General features: G+C 36.3%; 1 protein-coding gene across 2 annotated transcripts in view; it reads left to right on the plus strand.

Annotated features, from left to right (window-relative positions):
• LOC143024158 (putative bifunctional dTTP/UTP pyrophosphatase/methyltransferase protein) overlaps positions 1-19914 on the plus strand; it is a 149736-nt gene that overhangs the window by 18131 nt on the left and 111691 nt on the right. The window contains exon 1 of one of the 2 annotated variants that reach the window (XM_076182953.1): positions 13589-13694. The exons of the other annotated variant lie outside the window; for it this stretch is intronic. The gene's annotated coding sequence lies outside the window, so the exon portion shown is untranslated. Of the gene's footprint in view, positions 1-13588; positions 13695-19914 lie in introns of those variants that run through there. 2 annotated transcript variants of the gene reach the window in all.

Below are 19914 nucleotides of genomic sequence, written 5' to 3' on the forward strand. Positions count from 1 at the left end.
AGGGAAAATGTAGTGGCCGAAAGGCTCATGCTTCCCCAGGGACTGCTCTGCGCATGTGCAAACGAGAATATCAGCAGCTGTTTGGACCCTCCTCAGCGGGGATACAAAACCCCTCACCAGTGCGGTAGCATAAAACTCAAAGTCTATCACACCATTGAGATGATTTGACATACCATGATATGATACGACATAACAATATTAATAATACATTCAATGATGCAATTGAATATCGAAGCTTGCTAACGCTGCAGTTGCACCCCATGTCATACATCGGATTACAAGTCGATGCCACATCGCTCCCAGCAAATGACGGAATCAAACACATATACTGTACAGTCTCGTGCCGAGGATATATCAGACCTAGAGGCAATGATACATCATATAAACTCGAATTTGGGACAACTTATCTCAACACGTAGGTTTTACAAGCTCAACAAAAGCCCACGAGTGAAACCAAGCCTGCCAACTGTTGATAGTGTCCGGATGAAATAATATAAGAGGAAAGTCAAAACAACTTTGCCACATTTGTATATTGCATAACCTTCTTGAATGTACCTGAACCCGTTTGTAACACTTGTATACACCTTCAAATCATAATGGAGGTACCATATCACCTCTAAAACCAGAATGTAGTAGATGAAAAAAAAAAACAAGAAACTTTAGACTGAAAATGCAGGCAGTGACAATATATACACATATACATACATGCATACATATATACTTACATACACACACACACACACACACACACACACACACACACACACACACACACACACACACACACACACACGTGATCCAAAGACCAAGTGAATACACACACACACACACACACACACACATACACACACACACACATATATATATATATATATATATATATATATATATATATATATATATATATATATATATATGTATATATATGTATATATATATATAGACACACACACACGCACACACACACACACACACGCACGCGCACACACACAATATATTGATTGAACTGGAACTTAATGAAGAAAAATATATGAAAAGAAATGAACAATATAGAAAAGGAAGAATGATGTATGAACAAACAAACTTTGATAAAATAAGAGAATTCTTTCAACAAGAAAACTGGGAAGAAATATACAAAGAAGAAACATCAGTGGAAGAGAAATGGAATATTTTGACAAAAATTTACAAAAAAGGAGTGGAAAAGTATGTCCCAAGACAAAAACAAGAAAAAGAATATGTAAAATGCTGGTACAATAGAAGTTGTAGGGAGTTAAAAGACAAAAGAGACAAAGCCTGGACCAGATGGAAAAAAGACAGAAGACCTGAAAAATGGAAAATATATACTGGTTATAGAAATGAATATGTACAAAAGTGCAGAGAGGAAAAAATAAAATATGAAAAAGATGTTATAGAAAAGTGTAAAGATCAACCAAAACTATTCTACAGATTTGTAAACAATAAACTGAAAAACAAACAAGACTTGGAGAAATTAAGACAAGGAGGAGTTGAATACACTGAGGAAATGGAAATGGCAGAAATTATGAACAAACATTTTAAATCAGTGTTTACAAGGGAAAATATACAACCTGAAGAGATTGAGTGGAAAGAGAAAGTCCCCCCTATGGAAGAAATAGAAGTAACAAAGAATGAAATATTGACACACTTGGGTAATTTTGATGTCAGAAAATCGCATGGGCCAGATGATATAGCAAACTGGATTCTGAAAGAATGCAGGAATGAACTGGCAGACAAAATACATAGCATAATAAGCAGTTCCTTAAAAGAAGGAAAAGTTCCAGAAGATTGGAAAAAAGCAAATATAGTACCTATATATAAAGGAGGAAATAAAGAAGAACCTACCAACTATAGACCAGTCTCTCTAACAAGTACAATAGCAAAAATTTGTGAAAGAATTATCAAAAGTAGATGGGTAAAATACTTGGAAAAAAACAACGTACTAAATCCAAGGCAATTTGGATTCAGACAAGGACGATCATGCGTCACCAATTTAATATGTTTCTATTCAAGGCTAATAGATATAATACAAGAAAGAGATGGATGGGCTGATTGTGCATTTCTAGACCTAAAAAAAGCTTTTGACAAAGTACCACATAAGAAGTTGCTTAAGAAATTAGAATATGAAGGAGGAATACAAGGTAAATTGCTAAATTGGATGGAAGACTTTTTGCAAGAAAGAAAAATGAGAGTAGTGATAAGAGACCAGCACTCAAAATGGAATGAAGTAATAAGCGGTGTCCCGCAGGGAACAGTTCTGGCCCCAATAATGTTTGCTATATATATTAATGATATGGATGAAGGAATTGAAAGCTATATGAGCTTCTTTGCAGATGATGCAAAACTACTGAAAAGAGTGAAAACTGAAGAAGATTGTGAATCACTACAGAGAGATCTAAATAAAGTACAAGAATGGAGTAGGAAGTGGGAGATGGAGTTCAATACAAAAAAGTGTAGTATAATGGAATTTGGAAAAAGCAAAAACAGAATAACAGGATCATATAATTTGGGAGAAGAAGGAATAAAAAAAGTAGAAAATGAGAAGGACCTGGGAGTCATTGTTATGAATAATATGTCACCTGAGAAACATATAAATAAGATTTTTGGAGAAACTTATAATTTAATAAGAACAATCAAAGTGGCATTTACATACCTGGATGAAGAAATGGTGAGGAAAATCCTAATCACCCTGATAAGACCAAGATTGGAATATGCAGCAACGATATGGTCACCAAGTACAAAAAAATGTATAAAAAAAACTTGAAAGAATACAAAGAGCAATTACAAAATTGGCACCAACACTCTCAAAACTATCATATGAAGAGAGACTACAAAAACTTAAACTACAGACACTAGAGCAAAGAAGAGAGAGAGGAGATTTGACAGCTATTTACAGAATCATGAAAGGCATAGAAATTACTGATAGAGAGAATCTGATAAAATGGGATGACAGAAATACAAGAGGACACGGAAAGAAAATAAAAAAAGACAGCTATAAAAGAGATTTGAAAAAGAACAGCTTTCCTCACAGAGTAATAGACAGTTGGAACAAGTTAGATGAGAAAGTGGTGTGTGCAAAAACAATACATGAATTTAAAAATAGTTTAGATAAAATGAGATATGAAGACGGGACCCCACGAGCATAGCTCCCCTTCCCGTAAAATACAACTAGGTAAATACAACTAGGTAAATACACACACACATACACACATACACACACACACACACACACACACACACACACACACACACACACACACACACACACACACACACGCACGCACACTTCAACGAACGGACGGCATAGAAGACGTTCTGAAGAAAATTGAAGTTTCGTGGATCCCAAAGCAAAGAGAAGTGCCTATTGTATTTGCAGGGTGGGGGGAAAATTGCTCGTGGGGTAGTGGGAAAGTAGGGAAAGAGGAGAAGGGGAGGGATTGCTGGGGGAAATGGAAGGAAATGAGGAAGTAGACTTGGCCCAGGCAGACAGGCGAAAGGTAAGCAAACGACCCCCCGACCAACTGAGTGACGATGAAATGTCTAATAAAAATGTAAAGATTAGAAGTATAGATAAGAGCAATACAGTAGAAAGTGATGAGAATATTTTCCAGGGATTTAAAGAGGGTGGGGGGGACACGACCCCCCCCCCGACTGACAAGACTAGAAGAGAAGGTCGATAAGATGATCGAGGACTTGGAGCGTAGGTTCGGTCATGTTAACAACATTGTACAAAGGGTTGAAAAATTGGAAGAACTAGAGAAGGCGAACAAAAACTTAGCTGATGAAATAGAAAACCTGAAAAGACAGTTAAAAGAAGTAAAGGTGGAGAATGAGGAATTGAAGAGGAATAGTAAAGAAAACAGAGAGGGATGGAAGTCGATTAAAGAAAACAGTAAAGTTGCATTTACTGACATAATCAAACAGCAAATGAGAGAACAAACTGAAGACTCAGTTATTAAAGTGATGAGACAGAAGGAGAATATAGTAAGAGACTTAGCTGACAAAAAGAAATGTATAATTATATTAGGAATGGAAGAGAAACATAACCCAGATAGAACCTCAAGAACCAATGAGGAAAATGAAAAAGTAAGCAGTTTACTAAAATTAGTTCAGGAAGATGAACCAGAAATTATGAAGGAAATTGAGGAAAAATTCAGGCTCGGAAAGTATAGTACAGATAAGACCAGACCAATTAAGATTAAATTCAGGTCACAAACGACGGCAGAGAATATCTTATCCAAAACAGGGAAACTAGCAACAAGTGAACAATATAAAAAGGTATGGATAAAAAGGGAAATGAATAAAGAGGAAAGAGAGGAAGAAAAGCAGAAAAGACTTGAAGCTAAGGAAAAAAACGAGAGCAGAACGGAGTCAGAGAAAGAGAGATTCTATTGGAGAGTAGTGAATATGAAACTAAGGCAGTTCGACATACAAGAGAAAAACAAAAGGGAAACAGAGAACACAATGGAAGTGACAGAAAACTAAGAGTGTCTTACACAAATATAGATGGATTAATAACAGTATTGAATGAGCTGAATGATTATTTGAAAGAAAAAGAACCGGACATAATGGGAATTGTAGAAACAAAATTAAAAGGCCCACTACCACCCAACAGTGTAGGACATGATGCATATAATTATTGGATTAAAAACAGAGAGAAAAAGCAAGGGGGTGGAGTTATGTTCCTGACTAAGAAGGATATAAACGTGAAGGGTGTCATATATGGAAAGAATACAGTAGAGATGATTATGATAGAAGTGGAAGACAGAGATAAGAAGAGCAGAAAATTTGTGATCAATTATGTGCCTCCGAAAACAGCCTCATGGGAGGAGAGTGAACATAAAAGTATGTTAGAGGACACAAAGATAACATTAAATAAAATAATGGAAGATGGAGGAAGAATAGTTATGATGGGCGACTTTAGTTGCAAAGAAATCTGCTGGGAAGAAATGACAGTAAAGGGTGGAGACGGCTCATGGGGAAACGCTCTACTTGAGATGATTACTGACCATACAATGACACAATGGATAGAGGAGAACACTAGGTATAGAAATGAAGAAGAACCATCGAGACTAGACTTAATAATTACATCTGAACCTAGAATAGTGGACAAAATTGAATATAAAACACCAATAAGTAAAAGTGACCACATATTGATTGAACTGGAACTTAATGAAGAAAAATATATGAAAAGAAATGAGCAATATAGAAAAGGAAGAATGATGTATGAAAAAACAAACTTTGATAAAATAAGAGAATTCTTTCAACAAGAAAACTGGGAAGAAATATACAAAGAAGAAACATCAGTGGAAGAGAAATGGAATATTTTGACAAAAATTTATAAAAAAGGAGTGGAAAAGTATGTCCCAAGACAAAAACAAGAAAAAGAATATGTAAAATGCTGGTACAATAGAAGTTGTAGGGAGTTAAAAGGCAAAAGAGACAAAGCCTGGACCAGATGGAAAAAAGACAGAAGACCTGAAAAATGGAAAATATATACCGGTTATAGAAATGAATATGTACAAACGTGCAGAGAGGAAAAGAGAAAATACGAAAAAGATGTCATAGAAAAGTGTAAAGATCAACCAAAACTATTCTACAGATTTGTAAACAATAAACTGAAAAACAAACAAGACTTGGAGAAATTAAGACAAGGAGGAGTTGAATACACTGAGGAAATGGAAATGGCAGAAATTATGAACAAACATTTTAAATCAGTGTTTACAAGGGAGAACATACAACCTGAAGAGATTGAATGGAAAGAGAAAGTCCCCCCTATGGAAGAAATAGAAGTAACAAAGAATGAAATATTGACACACTTGAGTAATCTTGATGTCAGAAAATCGCATGGACCAGATGATATAGCAAACTGGATTCTGAAAGAATGCAGGAATGAACTGGCAGACAAAATACATAGCATAATAAGCAGTTCCTTAAAAGAAGGAAAAGTTCCAGAAGATTGGAAAAAAGCAAATATAGTACCTATATATAAAGGAGGAAATAAAGAAGAACCTACAAACTATAGACCAGTCTCTCTAACAAGTACAATAGCAAAAATTTGTGAAAGAATTATCAAAAGTAGATGGGTAAAATATTTAGAAAAAAAACAAAGTGTTAAATCCAAGGCAATTTGGATTCAGACAAGGACGATCATGCGTCACCAATTTAATATGTTTCTATTCAAGGCTAATAGATATAATACAAGAAAGAGATGGATGGGCGGACTGTGCATTTCTAGACCTAAAGAAAGCGTTTGACAAAGTACCACACAAGAAGTTGCTTAAGAAATTAGAAACTGAAGGAGGAATACAGGGAAAACTACTAAATTGGATGGAAGACTTTTTGCAAGAAAGAAAAATGAGAGTAGTGATAAGAGACCAGCACTCAAAATGGGATAAAGTAATAAGCGGTGTTCCGCAGGGAACAGTACTGGCCCCAATAATGTTTGCTATATATATTAATGATATGGATGAAGGAATTGAAAGCTATATGAGCTTCTTTGCAGATGATGCAAAACTACTAAAAAGAGTGAAAACAGAAGAAGATTGTGAATCACTACAGAGAGATCTATATAAAGTACAGGAATGGAGTAGGAAGTGGGAGATGGAGTTCAATACAAAGAAGTGTAGTATAATGGAATTTGGAAAAAGCAAAAACAGAATAACAGGATCATATAATTTGGGAGAAGAAGGAATAAAAAAAGTAGAAAATGAGAAGGACCTGGGAGTCATTGTTATGAATAATATGTCACCTGAGAAACATATAAATAAGATTTTTGGAGAAACTTATAACTTAATAAGAACAATCAATGTTGCATTTACATACCTGGATGAAGAAATGGTGAAGAAAATCCTAATCACCCTGATAAGACCAAGATTGGAATATGCAGCAACGATATGGTCACCAAGTACAAAAAAATGTATAAAAAAAACTTGAAAGAATACAAAGAGCAATTACAAAATTGGCACCAACACTCTCAAAACTATCATATGAAGAGAGACTAGAAAAACTTGAACTACAGACACTAGAGCAAAGAAGAGAGAGAGGAGATTTGATAGCTATTTACAGAATCATGAAAGGCATGGAAATTACTGATAGAGAAAATCTGATAAAATGGGATGACAGAAATACAAGAGGACACGGAAAGAAAATAAAAAAAGACAGCTATAGAAGAGATTTGAAAAAGAACAGCTTTCCTCACAGAATAATAGACAGTTGGAACAAGTTAGATGAGAAAGTGGTGTGTGCAAAAACAATACATGAATTTAAAAATAGTTTAGATAAAATGAGATATGAAGACGGGACCCCACGAGCATAGCTCCCCTTCCCGTAAAATACAACTAGGTAAATACAACTAGGTAAATACACACACACACACACACACACACACACACACACACACACACACACACACACACACACACACACACACACACACACACACACACACACACATGCCCTTCCAAGCATGAGACAAACCGTTACAAATAAAAACATGAGACATGACACCACAAACGCCAATACGAGACAAAACGCCACTCGTCCAACTACGAGTCCCATATTAGTATATAGTAACTCTAGTATAAAACTTAGATCTTTACTAGAATCTTTGGATTAATTCTTATCCCTATAGCTAAATATATATATATATATATAATATATATATATATATATATATATGAGAGGAAGAGAAAAGGAGTTTGAATGTGTTTGAGATTAAATGTCTGAGACGTATGATAGGGGTTATTAGGCTAGATCGAGTGAGAAATGAGGAGGTGAGGAGAAGAACAAGTGTGGAAAGGGAGCTGGGAGATAGGGTTGATGAAAGAGTATTGTGATGGTTTGGACACAGGGAAAGAATGAGTAAAGAAAGATTAGTAAAAGAGGTGTGGAAGGCAGAGATGGAAGGAGTGAATATGAGGGGGCGTCCTAGGATGAGATGGATGGATGGGGTGAAAGGGGCATTACAAAAGAGAGGAATGTTTGTGGAAGAAGGACGGGAGAGGACAGAAGATAGGGGTGAATGGAGAAGGGTTGTGTATGAATGATGCTGTGATGCATGAGGGGGAGTGGGTGGGGGATGGAGGTTGAGGAAGTATGTATAAGAAAAATTTGACCCAGCCCGAAGGGATTTCTCCCCGTCTTCTCCTTTCCTGCATGAGGGGACGGAGAGGGGGGTCGCCGAATTTATGAAGCAGCCTTGCTGTGGATGTGCTGTGTCTTGCGACACTGCTTCTAACCTAGGGCAGTGGACAGGATGCAGGGATGACCCGTCATCCAGGAGGTGCCAAGATAAGAGGGAGGGAGGAGGGTGGAAGGGAGTGGAATATATAGGAAATGGAATGGGTGGGAGTGGTTTCTATGCCTTTTTCTTTTTGGCTACCCCCCCATGTAAGGGGGGGAAATTCTTTGGTATATGTATGTATATATATATATACATATACATATATATATATATATGAGTGGATGGGTGGTGAGATAAACACAGGGAACCGTTTAGGGATTTATTCTGACGTTTCGTCCTTACCAGGACTTCTTCAGAGTACATGCACATTCAAATCATTCACCCCCTAAATACCCGCCGAATCTATCCGCGTTCCACCATGATCGACCTGACCTCTCGTCCTCCTACGCTCTGCTTCGCGAAGTACCAAGCGGCTCGCCGTCTTTGTTAATTTAATAAACCCATCGCGGTGGTTGTTGTTTGGATGGGAAGCGATGTAAGCTGCTTCAGTTATTTTCCTTCTTTTCTTATGAAGTCCTTTCTGCAGCACCTCTACTTTGTTCCAGTCTGGTAAGTGGCCGTGAGTATCTACATGAACCACTAGCGAGTTTGATACTCGGTGTGCCTTGATGTCATTCCTGTGCTCAATTGTCCGTTTCTTAATACCTCGGCTGGTTTCCCCGTAGTAGCTCACAGGACAGTTTCCACACGGTATCTTGTAGACGACACTGTTTTCTTCCCCGTTGGCCACGACTTTATTCTGGTTCTTAACAATGTCTCCTATTTTCGTTCCCGTGCTGATCGCAATCTTGATGCCGGCTGTAGTGAGCCGAAACGTCAGAATAAGGACGAAACGTCAGAATAAATCCCTAAACGGTTCCCTGTGTTTATCTCACCACCCATCCACTCATCTGTCTTACATATTTCAATATACATATATATATATATATGTATATGTATGTTTATATATATATATATATATATATTATATATATATTGTGTGTGTGTGTGTGTGTGTGTGTGTGTGTGTGTGTGTGTGTATTGCTGGTAACCACCAAGGAAATCAGAAGGAAACAGTAATTCCCAAGCGTTTTCGTGTTATTTACATCTTCAGGGGAATACAGAAAAGTTGGTGTTACAAAGAGGTTTAAAAGTAACAAGATTTTACTATAGGAAAAGAACTGGCATAGTACAAGATGTCACAAGATTATACACTAGGAAAGGAACTGGCAGAGTACAAGATGTCACAAGATTATACACTAGGAAAGGAACTGGCATAGTGCAAAAAGTCACAAAAGAAGAAGAAGAAATCTTAGTATAAAAAGTCAACAATGAAAAAGAAATCTAGAGAACAGCACAATTCACCAAATTAATTTTGGTCACTTACAACCTGATTACAATTTTGTTAACGATAAATTTATCTAATTTATAAATGCTATTACTGATATTAAGATTAGAGCCTTCAGATATTTTTATAATACTACTTTCTATTATGTTCCTATTGACAAATGAATTACAAGAAATAATAACGGAAGCGTTAGTCCAATTGATATAATGATTGAAATTTTTCATGTGAACAAATAGAGCATTGGATTCTATAGTAAAATTAATGGAGGGAACCAAATTATTAAGAGATTGTAGAAAAGCATCAAGGTTTTCAGTACATGGCCACAGGCAAAGAACATCATCTACATATCTATACCATATCGCATTATGTGAATAACACGAAAGCGCTTGGGAATTACTGTTTCCTTCTGATTTCCTTAGTGGTTACCAGCAATATTTGTGGATCATGTGTTGTTTGAGTGATCTTTCTGCATGTGTATATATATATATATATATATATATATATATATATATATATAAACATACACACACATATGTATATATATATACATATATATATATATTTATATACATATATATATACAAATATATATATATATATTTATATATATATATAATATATATATATATGGTGGGGTATGTATGTATACGTACATTCTAAATTTACAACTATGATAAAAACGAAGATTTCTTTTTTCAAAGTAAAGAGCTCCCTTGCAAACAGCACACTAATTCGTCTTTATTTACAAATGCAAAAACAAATCTGCCATTCGTACCGACTGTATAAAATGTACACATAACAGTCTTGTTCTGTAACATCAGACAAGTTCATCCAGCTCGAAAGAAATCCGTGTTTCCTGGCATCTTTCAAGTAGTCCTTACTTTTAATTTGTTCATCATTATTTTTATATGATATCTTTTATCTCATATCAATAGATCCTCTATGTTATTATTATTAATATTACTACTTTTTACTGCACGAAATATCACTATTTCATCACAACTCTACTCTTCCAATATAGGAAGTCCCAGACCTCAGAATATTTTGGTTTGCGCCTTTTTGTATTCTCTTTCTCTCTCTTTTTTTCTATCATGCCCCAATCAATGTAATGAATATGCTACTCTTATGCTAGTATGAAATATATAAGTCTCTTTCGTTGTTCCATTCTTTGGGTTTCCGGCGAAAGATTATTTTTAATTAAAATTCTTAAATCCTTCTCTTTTGTTTTTGTGATAAATTCATTTTCCATTTTGTGATTTCTTGGCCATCAATTTTTGCCCTAACTCATTTCCAAGACTTTATAATTCTTTGTAGTGTGTGTGCATGTGTGTGTGTGATTGACCATGGTCTTGGATCGCGTGCTGGACTCGTGGCTGACGGATGGAGCTCCTTAACTCATAAGGCCCGACCTTGGGTAATGCTCTGTCCTTACACACACAGTCGTATGTGTGTATGTTTGTGTGTGTATGTATGTATGTACATACATACATATAACAAGGGAGGTAGCCAAAAAACAAAGGCATAAAAACCACTCCCACCCACTCCATCCCCTACATACTCCACTCCCCTCTACCCTCTTCCCTCTTCCCTCCCTCTTATCTTGGCACCTCCTGGATGATGGGTTATCCCTGCATCTTGTCCACTGCCCTGGGTCAGAAGCAGTGTCATAAGACACAGCACATCCACAACAAGGCCGCTTCATTAAATCGGCGACCCCCCAACTCTCCGTACTCTCATGCAGAAAAGGAGAAAACGGGGAGAAATCGCTTCGGGCTGCGTCAATTTGTTTCTCATACATAGTCCCTCACCCCCATTCCCCACCTACTCTCCCTCATGCATCACAGCTTCATCCATACACAATCATTCTCCATTAACCCTTATCTTCTGTCCTCTCCCGTCCTTCCTCAACAGACATTTCCCTCTTTCACAATGCCCCTTTTACCCCATCTATCTATCTCATCCTAGGTCGACCCCTCATGTTCACTCCTTCCACCTCTGCCTTCCACACCTCTTTTACTAGTCTTTATCCGCACATTCTTTCCATGTGTCCAAAACATCCCAATACTCTTTCATCAACCCTATCTCCCAGCTCCCTTTCCATCCCTGTTCTGCTCCTCACTTCCTCATTTCTCACTCTATCTAGCCTAGTAACCCCTATCATGCTTTTCAGACACCTCATGTCAAACACATTCAAACTCCTCTCTTCCACTCTTATGTTCCATGTTTCTGCCCCGTACAGTGCTGTTGGCACAATCACTCCTTCATACAATCTTCTCTTAGCATTCATTCCCAAATGCCAATTTCTCATTACACTTTTTAATCCACCAAGGCATTTACTCGCTTCTCTCAATCTACACTCTACCTCCACCTCCACTCCTCCCTTTCCTGCCACATTCGTACCCAAGTATCTAAAACTATCCACTTCCTCCAGTCTCCCTTAATGCTCACTTCCAGTCTGCTGCCACTTTCTCCCCTTGTACATCTCATCACCTTACATTTAACCACATTTATCTTCATCTTCCTTCTTTCACACACCTTCCCAAACTCTGTCACTAACTCCTCAATCCCTCTGATCCTGCCACAAGCGTAGTGTCTTTAACAATCTCCAATCCCTGACCCACTAACCTTACATATACCTCTCGCACCACCCCATCCATGTATAAATTGAACAGCCAGGGTGACACAACACATCCCTGACGAAGTCCCACCTTTACCTCAAACCACTCACTCTCTCCATTTCTAGTCCTAACATAAGCTCTACTACTCTCGTAAAAACTCTTGATGGCTCTTAACAGTTTTCCGCCTATTCCATATATCTGCAATACCTCCCACTGTCATAAGCCTTTTCCAGATCCATAAAAAAAACATCCTTACCTTTTCCTAATGCTTTCTCACATATCTTTCTTACCACAAAAAATCTGATCTACACAACCCCTACCTGTCCTAAACCCACACTGTTCCTCACCAATTACTCCCTCTATTACTATCCTAATCCTCTCAATCAAGACCCTTTCATAAGCCTTCCCAACTACACTTAACAAACTGATCCCTCTGAAACTACTACACTCACACTTGTCCCCTTTTTCCTCGTTAAGTGGAACAACACAAAAATACACAAAACAATTTCACAGCAGTGTAGCCCTACCGTATGGTGTGTTGGTTTCGGTCACTTTTTGCAAGGTGAGGACCCGGGTTCGAGTCCCGTGATTACTTCTCCATTCATTTTGAATGCCGCCAGGTGATTATATTCACTTACCTACAACAATCCTCCGGGATAAAGACCTCGGCACTTCCTGGAAATGTGGGGCTTCCGCTTGGACGAAGCCCTTGATGTAGGCTTGTCCCCATTTGGCTATTGCTGCTGCCGGAATCTCTTATCGATTATGTTTGCCATCCAAGTCGCCTCCAACTCCTTATCGATTACCTTCGCCCTTTGAGTTGGACTTCCTGGTGTTATCTTGGGCCACTTTTTTTTTTTTTTTTTTTTTTTTTTTTTTTAAGTTCACTCATAGTGACAACACCACTACCATAATTTTGAAAATGACGAAGCAGTCAATTTACTAAGATTTATCTTTAAAGCTACACGAGCTTCAGTTTGCACATGAGACTCACAAATAAAATTTGTACTACACGGATATTTGGTTTAAACCATTAACTGATGAGAAGTGTGAACACAACAACCATCATCTGTCGTTGTTTGGTATACAAATCTGGTGCTTCCGAGCAACAGGTTAGAGACCCTTACTCCAGCTCGTAGATGGTGAGGATTTTTTTTTTCTTATATGTCACCAGGCGTTTTCTCAGACAAGGAATGACCCCCTCCCCCTTTACCCTATGTGGTCGGATAGCTAGGTAGTCGTGGAGTGATCGCACTCGCACATTTGTAGTTACCGGTATGAGCTGAGAGACGAATCCAACGCGCCATAGCGGATCTCACTAAGGACCGTGACTGAAAAATCGAACATCTGAAGTTTGTTCTAATTTCTCTGTTTTCTTTTCAGCAACCTGTGATAGTGGAGTAGACTGTCACCGTCATGTTCCTCCGGAGAGGAAATAAAGCAAAAGTGTGCTTTGACTCGGCCATCTTCCCAATCCACCCTTATATTGGTGAGTAAGGCCTTTGTACGTTAATATATATGTATGTATATATATATATATATATATATATATATATATATATATATATATGTGTGTGTGTGTGTGTGTGTGTGTGTGTGTGTGTGTGTGTGTGTGTGTGTGTGTGTGTGTGTGTGTGTGTGTGTGTGTGTGTGTGTGTGTGTGTGTGTGTGTGTGTGTGTGTATGTGTGTGTGTGAAGATAGGAGGGTGGTAAAGAAACACACAAATCAGAGCTGAGTTTATTGCTGTAACGTTTCGGCTTTACACTTTCTTCAGAGAGACTACCTCTGAAGAAGGCGTCAAGCCGAAACGTTAGAGGAATAAACTCAGCTCTGACTTGTGTGTTCCTTTACCACCCTCCTATCTTCATCTGTCCAGATGGATAATACACACACACACACACACACACACACACACACACACACACACACACACACACACACACACACACACACACACACACACACACACACACCACACACACACACACACACACACACACACACACACACACACACACACACACACACACACACACACACACACACACACACACACACACATATATATATATATATATATACATATATACATATATATATATACATATATATTTATATATATATACATATACATATATATTTATATATATACATATACATATATATATATATTTATATATATATATATATACATATATATACATATGGAGCCAATATCTTAATGCACCCAAATAGAGGGGTCCCTTTCTGCTGAATAAAATCGTCTAGTGCCAGTCAGGCCAGAAAGGGCTCAGCGTCCGTCCGGATAAAATATCTAAGGCACGTCACGGTACGTAGAAAAGAATAGAGCAATGACATCTCACAGAGTACAGATCTCAAACAAACAAATAACTTCAATTCCCAAACAAACACCAGACGTTCTCTTTTCAACGCTATCGCTACTAACGTTTTCCCACCACGCTTGTGAATAAAATCACCTAACGACAGCCACAATAAGAATGATAAAATGTCACCTAACGGCAGGGAAGGGGTTGGAAATGACCTGCAGAGGAACGACAACGAAGAAAAGGAGCGGCGCCAAGGGAACGCAGAGATCATAAAGCATTATCTTTTGTGTGTTGGTTCCTTTCTAGGCCCTATCAGTGCCAAAGATGACCTCCGGCACTGTGACAAGGTGCCTGATAAAGGGTTACCTACGCGTAGGGACTAAGGCACCCACTGATATCTGAAGAGCGCCACTCTCCATTTATTTCTGGCTGGCGCCAGTCTATTCTATTCATTCTTGGGGCGAACTCTCAATTCGGAAGAGGCTGTAGGAAGCCTATCTCAATGAACACTCATTGTCATGAGGCACTGTTTAATTTGAACGTGGCTGCCGTCAAGTGATTTAATTATTTTCTGTGGAACCACACTCGGTAGCAAAAGGGTTAGTGCCATCGCGTAGGTGATACTCGATACAGATTTGATTCTGATGAACGACAGACAATTACATCCGGGTGAAGGGGGACAGCTTCGGAATTCAATTTTGTTTCGATTCTGGTTCTCAAAAAAAAAAAAAAAAAAAATCTTCCGTCTCCTCTACCCAAATAGAATAGTCTGCCTTCTACCAGAACAAATTATGTAAAGTTCGACATTGTACCGAAGGACTTATTGATAACCAAATTATTTGAACGCAACTGGCCTTGTAATGTTCCAGGAGTAAGACGCAAGGACCGAAAATTGTAGATTTGTCAATATTTACATGTCCAAACGTTATATTCCCAATGCTGAAGTACAAATATTATATTTCTTTCATTTACCATTTTTGCTGTGAAGTCGCAGTACACAGTATTCTTACATCGTTTCAGACTCACCTTTGCACTATTGGCGATACAATGGAAGACCATTTCGTTTACTTTTTTTTTTTTTTTTTTTTTTTTTGTCATGGCAGCACGATCTGAAGAACAAAAAATGGCGGACTGATAGTGGTGATGGCAAAAATTATGATAATTGTAATGATAATAATGATATTAAGAAATAGCAGGATCACGGGAAAAACAACAATGATAACACAATGTAACAAAGATTTTGTTTGAGTGAATTTTTTGGTTGTTTCTCTTTTATTAGGTCGTAAGAATGAAGAAAAAGCATATTTTTCATGTTGCTAATCGTTATTAAGGAAATGACATCGATTCTTTTTTTTAAATAACAAGAAATTGTATATTTACATGAGAAAATTGCAGAAAATTGTCTTTGAACATTACTGAAACTATGCAACAGCGTTGAAACATACAGGGATATGCTAATCAGAAGTAAAATATAGCATACTACATAATAATGATAATAATGATAATGATAATAATAATAGTAATAATGATAATAATAATAATAATAATAATAATAATAATAATAATAATAATAATAATAATAATAATAATAATAATAATAATAATAATAATAATAATAATAATAATAATAATAATAATAATAATAATAATAATAATAATAATAATAATAATAATAATAATAATAATAATAATAATAATAGTACATACATACATACATATGCCAAGGCTTTTTCCCCCTTCCAAGGGAGGTAGCCAAAAAGGGAAAGGCATAAAAACACTCCCACCCATTTCATCCCTAAATACACTCCACACCCCTCCCACCCTCCCTCTCATCTGAGCACCTCCTGGATGACGGGTCATCCCTGCACCCTGCCCACCGCCCTGGGTCAGAAGCAGTGTCACAAGACACAGCACATCCACAGCAAGGCCGCTTCATTTAATCGGCGACCCCCCCTCTCCGTCCCCCCTTGCATATAAGGAGAGGACGGGGAGAAATCCCTTCGGGCTGCGTCAAAATTTACTCACACATACTACCCCACCCCCCCGCCCATTCCTCCTCATGCAATCACAACATCATCCATATACAACCATTCTCCACTCACCTCTGTCTTCCGTCCTCTCCCTTCCTTCCTCAACAGACATTCCCCTCTTCCCCAAAGCCCCCTTCACCCCATCCATCCACCTCATTCTAGGACGTCCCCTCATGTTCACTTCCTCCACATCTGCCTTCCATACCTCTTTTACTAGTCTTTCTTCACTCATTCTTTCCATGTGTCCAAACCATCCTAATATTCTTTCATCAACCCTATCTCCCAAATCCTTTTTCACCCCTGTTCTCCTCCTCACCTCCACATTTCTCACTCTATCCAGCCTAGTAACCCCCACCATACTTCTCAGACACCTCATCTCAAACACATTCAAACTCCTTCTCTCTTCTTCTCTTATGTTCCACGTTTCTGCCCCATACAGTGCTGTTGGCACAATCACTCCTTCATACAGTCTCCTCTTCGCATCTATTCCCAAATGTCTATTCCTCATTACACTCTTTAATCCACCAAGGCATTTACTCGCTTCTTTCAATCTACATTCTACCTCCACCTTCACTCCACCTTTTCCTGCTACACTTGCACCCAAGTATCTAAAACTATCCACTTCCTCCAGTCGCTCTCCCTTAATGTTCACTTCCAGTCTACTGCCACTTTCACCCCTTGTACATCTCATCACCTTACTTTTACCCACATTTATCTTTAGCTTTCTTCTATCACATACTCTCCCAAACTCTGCCACCAGCTTCCTCAATCCCTCCTCTGACCCTGCCACAAGCGCAGTGTCGTCCGCAAACAACAGCTGGCTCACCTCCCACTTCTCTCCATTTTCTTTAACCATCTCCAATCCCTGACCCACTACCCTAGCATTCACCTCTCGCACCACCACCATCCATGTATAAGTTGAACAGCCAGGGCGACATAACGCATCCTTGACGAAGTCCCACCTTTACTTCAAACCACTCACTCTCTCCATTTCTAATCCTGACACAAGCTCTACTACTCTCATAAAAACTCTTGACTGCTCCCAAAAGCTTTCCTCCTATCCCATAAATCTGCATAACCTCCCACAGTGCCTTTCTGTCTACCCTATCATAAGCCTTTTCCAGATCCATAAAAAATAATAATAGTAATAACAATAATAATAATAATGATAATAATAATAATAATAATAATAATAATAATAATAATAATAATAATAATAATAATAATAATAATAATAATAATAATAATAATAATAATAATAATAATAATAATAATAATAATAATAATAATAATTAATAATGGTGATAATAAAAATAATGTTAATAATAATGATGATAATAATAATAATAATAATAGTGATGATAATGTTAATAATAATACTAATGATAATAGTAATGATAATGTTAATAATAATAATAATAATAATAATAATAATAATAATAATAATAATAATAATAATAATAATAATAGTAATAATATAAATAATAATAATAATAATAATAATAATAATAATTATAATAATAATAATAATAATGATAGTAATAATAATAATAATAATAATAATAATAATAATAAAATTAATAATAATAGTAATAATAATAATAATAATAATAATAATAATAATAATAATAATAATAATAATAATAATAATAATAATAATAATAATAATAATAATAATAATAATAATAATGATGATAATAATAATAATGATAATAATGATAATAATAATAATAATAGTAATAATGATAATAATAATAGTAATAATAATAATAATAATAATAATAATAATAATAATAATAATAATAATAATAATAATAATAATAATAATAATAATAATAATAATAATAATGATAATAATAATGATGATAATGATAATAATAATAATAATAATAATAATAATAATAATAATAATAATAATAATAATAATACTAATAATAATAATAATAATAATAATAATAATAATAATAATAATAATGATAATAATAATAATAATAATAATAATAATAATAATAATAATAATGATAATAATAATAATAATGATAATAATAATAATAATAATAATAATAATAATAATAATAATAATAATAATAATAATAATAATAATAATGATAATGATAATAATAATAATAATAATAATAATAATAATAATAATAATAATAATAATAATAATAATAATAATAATAATAATAATAATAATAATAATAATAATGATAATAATAATAATAATGTGGATAGGAGGTGAAGGGAACACGGGCTGAGGGAAATACTTTTATTCCTGACTAGTTTCGCCTGAGTGGCTTCTTCAGAGGAACATAGTTTGAAGTCAAGTTGGTCAATATATATGGCAAAAGAAGGAACGTGGCAAAGTGTCAGGTTGGTCCCCCACTCGACCTCATCTGTCGGTGTGGCGGGCTGTCACAGCGGGTGGACCAATTATCCGCCTGTTGTTCGCGTGGCTGAAACGTCCGTCTGGATCAGGGGCTCTGTGCTTATTATTCATTACGACAAAGTGTGCTGCTGCTTTATTCCATATTAAATCCCCAGTCCTCTTATTAATGTTATCATGGATGTTGATAAAAACGGACTCAATCGCCTTTCTTTCCTGCCGTGTAATGTTATCCATGAGAATTTTTGCCTGGTCCCATTTTGGTAGATGGCCTCTTTCGTCGACATGGTTAACTATTGCACTACTAACCCTGTAGTGTCTTACATCTGCTCGGTGTTCTTTTAATCTGGTGTCTAAGCCTCTGCCGGTTTCACCGATGTATTTTCTGTCACATCCACCACACGGGATTTCGTAAACTACGCTATTTATATTTAAGGTTGGGTCTTTCTTCTTGATTAAAAGATCCTTTACTTTCGTACCTGTGGAAGTCGCAAGACGATAAGATTTTGTCTAGGTCTCTCGTTAGATTGGAATTTGGGACCACCCAATACTTAGTGTTGGACTTTTCTCTTTTGTTGCGTAGTATACTACGAGCCTTCTCCTCCAGGGTGCAAAGTAACCCTTTGGGGTATTTGAGCCCTTCAAAAGTTGTTTTAATCATTTTAATTTCATCCGCTAGAAATTCGTCACTGCAAATACGAAGTGCTCTTCAGAACAGGCCTATCACCACACCAGTCTTTGTCCTCTTATTATGTGCACTGTAGTAATGAATGAAGTAATTTTTATTCGTTGGTTTCCTGTAAACTTTAAATTTAACGCCACATCCTGATCTTATTAATACGGTGTCTAGAAAAGGTAGTTGTCTGTCTATTTCATTTTCGATCGTGAATTGGATGTTAGAATTCACACTATTTAGATTAGATAATAAGTTTTCAATTCTAGTATTGTAGTGGGTAATCACTAAA

This window comes from Oratosquilla oratoria, chromosome 3, assembly GCF_046742065.1.
Source record: "Oratosquilla oratoria isolate Oo_2021 chromosome 3, ASM4674206v1, whole genome shotgun sequence".
In the NCBI taxonomy this organism is placed as follows: Eukaryota; Metazoa; Arthropoda; class Malacostraca; order Stomatopoda; family Squillidae; genus Oratosquilla; species Oratosquilla oratoria.